Consider the following 4,841-nt stretch of genomic DNA (forward strand, 5'->3'; position numbering starts at 1 on the left):
CGAATTTCATCCCAACCAATTAGAAATTGACATTATCAGTTGAGATTAAGAGACTCTCCAGGGGTTTACATTTCAAACAAAATTTAAGGAATCGGCTTGGGTGCTGTCCAGCTTTGCATTTCATTTTTTTTTTTAAACCAAATTTTGAGAAGCAGTCACAAGAAGAACTCTTTTGAAAATACAGTCAAGAAAAATTATTTAGCACAATGAGTTTTAAGCTGAAAATGCAGTTGATATGAAACAAACTATTAAGAGTTTTATTTTTGTTTACAAAAGTACTTAGAAACCCTAACACATTTCTTTTCTCCAACCTACACTCACATCTAGCTTTGAATCAGTGTGTTTCATTTTGTAGATGAACAACTTCACAAAAACAATTTATCAGTTCCACCCTCGTTTTGGATTTTGATATCATCAATAATACAAAATTGATAATACCTCATTCTATACTGTAATATGCCTACCTGAAGGGCATTTCCCCAAGGTGAAAAGGGCAAGAATCAGTATTGATACAGGGGTTCATAAGTACTATCAGACATCTTACAGATGAGGAAGCCGGGCCCAAGAGGAGTGAGTGTAAGTAGTAAGTAAGAGGAGGCTAATGTAAGTAGTAAGCCACCAAGCTGAAGATGAACAGTCAGATTAGCAGTCAGGAGTAAGAGCAGTCATTTGACATTGCTTGTTTATAACTTGCTGGTTCCATTTGCTTTCTTTCCAAGGCCAACTGCAAGCAAATACTTACAGTTAAATTGTATTTGGAAGTTAAATGGGAAGACAAAATATCTCACCAAAATTTTGGCCAATGACTTGATTTTTCACACAAAGCTACCTTTTCTTCTAAACATTATCACACATATATTTTCCATTGACCTTATCTTACTGTTGTGTTTAAACTAGTATGGCATTTTTAAAATCTTAGTTTCTGATACATACAAGTCATTCCTATCAAAATGTTTAAATGCATCAGTCAGTTTTATCAATAACACATGCATTTTAGTTTCTTTTTTCAATAAATATATTGTTTTTGATACAATGTCTGCTTTTCTCATAAACCTTTCCCAAGTTAATATTCTGTTCTCTGCATACATTTTATGTTGTAAACATGAGAAACTCTAAAATCCCAATCTCCTCTTCAACCTTCCCATACAATCTTCTTTTACTGTTGAATCAATTTCAGAAACACAGAGAGATCCTAAGGAATATCTGTTTACAGTTCTTAGCATGGAGTAAATTCAGAAATGTGCCAAGCGTCAAAGCAGTTTGGAAGTTTTGATAAAATTAGCCCCCGGTGAATTGATCAGTGTTCACCGTCCAGCTCCTCCAGTCGGTGGTAGCAGGTGTTCCAGCCATACCACCCAGGCGTGTTTTCTTTGGGTTGCCCCCTTTGACCTCAATGCCTGTGCCATGAAGACACAATATTATTGACTAATATGTATGATGATGATTCTTAAAGGAAAGTGAAAACAAATATGTCCATTTCTGGGGTGAACTTTGGTAAACTTAGGTGGACATTCTATCAAGCTCTTCTTCAGACTCAAATTGTGATATCCTCAGAATTTCCATAATAGTGAATGCTGAGGCTTTGTAAAGCCCTAGAGGTATTCTGTTTTGACATGTCTTTGCTTGCATTTAGTTCCGAACTATGGGACTGATTTACCAATGCCAGGATTCTGTCACTGTCAGTTATTTAATGAATATTTTTTCAGGATTTATTTTAAGACTGTTGATGACTGCAGTGTGAAACAGAGGGTGGTGATGCACATAATTATGAAATTTTTCCTGTAAAATAATAAGTAACAATATCAAGAATGGAATTTAAACTGAAAGCAGATATTAAAATACTATTATAAATACTTGATCTAAAAATATTTTCCTATAAAATCTGACATCTGACCCCAAACTACATAAAACCATTACTAGAATTACTAGAATTTCCTTCTTTGATTGTATTCCAGGTTTTCTAGTTCTATGTAATTCATTTTACAATTCAAATGGATCTGTTGCCATGAGTATACTGGCTGCGTTAAGTTCCATATTCCTTGTCTCTAAACTGCATGGATCTTTAGCCAAGATGTGCCCTGTTACTGAATATCTCCTGAATATTTTAGTAAATTCTCTTTAAGAGATGCGAAACTCCTTTCCGTTATGTGAACTGTTTCTGTAGTGTTTCTGTAGGTTTGATGTTTACATTTCTCTAACTCGGTGCCTCAGAAATCCCTGTGACCAAATCTGTCTCTAACCCCATATCTCATCTCCCCTAATTGTGTGCTACAGAAAGATGATTGTATGATTATAGGAATCCTCCCAAGATTCACAGAGACATTAACACGGCTAAAGGTCTTATAGAATCTTCAGAAAAGGATGCAAGGACTTCATTGCAATCTGGAGATTCTCGTCATGTTTTTCCTTGTTCCCCTAACTGATGGAGCTGGCTTTACTCCAGACTCTTACATGTGACTAGCGCTCAGGTCAATGAAGGACCCTTTTAAAATGTGTCTAAAGTAGTCCAAAGAAAATGTTTGTCTTTGATGATGGCAACAAGGCATGAATTAGAGAAAATGCTGGATGCTAAGGAGTTGAGCTTGTCTGTCCATAAGAATTTAAAAACGTGAGTAAGTTACACTCTAGCCAATTTGCTCTCATTGCCATTTTATCATTGCTAAAAACTCAAAACCAGCACTTTCTAGAGTAAATATTTTACTGGATATTTTTTAACCAGATGGACCAGTCTACTTATCAATGGATGTCTTTATTTTGCTTCTGCTGTAAATTGTCCTTTGCCAATCTGTGCAAGCAGGTTGAACTGGGAAACAGTTTTAACCAAGCCTCCCTTGCTCTATCTATAAGAGAGGGAAGCTTGATCAGAAAGACATGAGTACATTAAAAATTAATTTAACAGCCATCACAATACAATGTTCTTTCAGCTATACATTGCATCCACAGGAGATGAATAAATTAGAGGAAGCCCATCATTCTTCTCACCAATGGAGTAAGGAGAGCAGTTAGAGAAAAACTAGGCACTTTGTGTCACTGGAAACGTGTGACTATGAAATAAGCTCTCCATCACTTAGGATTCATGGGACAGGTGTTTAGCTTGGTAGTTAAGATGCCTGTTTCCCACTTTGGAATAACTGCGTTCTATACCTGTCTCTGCTCTTGACCCAGCTCCCTAGCTGTTGCAGGCACCTGGGGTGGGAACCAGCAGATGGGAATACATACATATATATTTATTGGCCTCTCAAATAAGAATGTTTAAATGACACACATAATTTGCCAGTTACATATCATGCCATAAGTTTAAGGAAAAATCCTCCTCTATGAAAGAGTTTGGAAGTTTAGTAGACATTCAATGAATAAAGAAATGATGTTACAAATCTCTGGTCTCGTAGGATGTGAAATAGCTCCTTGAAAGAAAAATCTGAGAGGTGATGCTAGCCAAAGTTACAGCAGAGCTGTCTTTGCCACTCTAATTACCAAACATGATGACATTAAAATAAAATGAATGTAGCTGAATATTGTAGAGAAAACTTTTATCATTTTTAATGATACAAAATTCTGTCTATATTTGAAAAACTTACCATAATGTATATACTTTTTCTTGATCTTTGACCAAGATCAAACAACCTTTGTTTTCCCCCTCTGGGTACAGTGAGAGTCCTTGAACATGATAATAAGTATAGAATATTATCTGAGTATTATCTCAATGCTTTCTAAAATCATGAAGCTTCTTAAAGTAGAATGGATAAAAAATTTTTTGGATAAATAAGCAATTTTATATAACTCATTGCCTCAGCATTCCTGGTTACAGGTTCAAATCACAATGATGTTGGCCAAGAAATACACATTATAGTTAAAAATTGTATAAGTTTTGCTCTTAAATCCAGAGAGATATTTAGAAGGCCATACCTAAAAGGTTGATTTTCAGGTAGATTTTTGTAAAGGTTGGTAGCAGAAACAATTATGTAACTAGATCTGTCACAAATGTTTATTCATTATTTTTATTCATAGAGGCTTATGCCCTTAGAACTAAGCTAATAAAAGTACTTAAACATTAAGTATTTCATTGTGAGTATAAAAATCTGGGAAACTTGGAAACATTAATTACAGTTAGTCCAATTCTCTCATAAAGTTCATTTTGATTAATTTTTCAATAAGGACAAAGATGCCTTTCTGTAATGTCCTTTCTATCAACCATCTATGGTTGAGATATTTTCCAACTCTATTTAGGGAGAGAGGAGAACTAACTAAAAGTAAGCAAAACTCTTAGCATCAAAGTAGTGAGTCAATATTTAGGGGAGTCATTTTGAGGGAAAGATACACTAAAGGATCATCTTTGGATTTAGTGGTTTAAATTTGGCTTGCTGATTCCTTTCCTTCCCAAGATGTCATGGAAATGTGGCTAACATTCCTGAGCTGATCCAGTTTTTAATGATTCCTAACAAATTCTATAGAAGCTGGCACATCTCACCTTAATCTAATGGATCTCTTGCTGTTCCAATGTCTGTTGGCATGTCAAAATAGTATCTGACTTAGAAGTGTACCTATCCTTACTCTGTTTCTAGGTGATCTTTTATTCTCAAATGTGCTTTGAAAGAAAGCCTGCCATTGTAGAAAGACTACAATTCAGGATCCATGGGACCCATACGTATGAAATTATATCTACTAGTGCATTGTCATGGAATTTATAAATGCTGTGTGTTCATTGGGTTCATGTCCAACTCAAAGGAAAATATGAGTAAGAGATTTGTAAATTGTGCTCCATTTTATAAAGGCTATTGTCACAGTTGAGAATGAATAAAAACGCCACAGGGACAAAACACTTGCTTTAGTAGAAGTGTTGG

The sequence above is a fragment of the Ochotona curzoniae genome, unplaced genomic scaffold (genome assembly GCF_017591425.1).
Source record: "Ochotona curzoniae isolate NIBS_2020 unplaced genomic scaffold, NIBS_Ocur_1.0 contig_43, whole genome shotgun sequence".
NCBI classification, from domain to species: Eukaryota; Metazoa; Chordata; class Mammalia; order Lagomorpha; family Ochotonidae; genus Ochotona; species Ochotona curzoniae.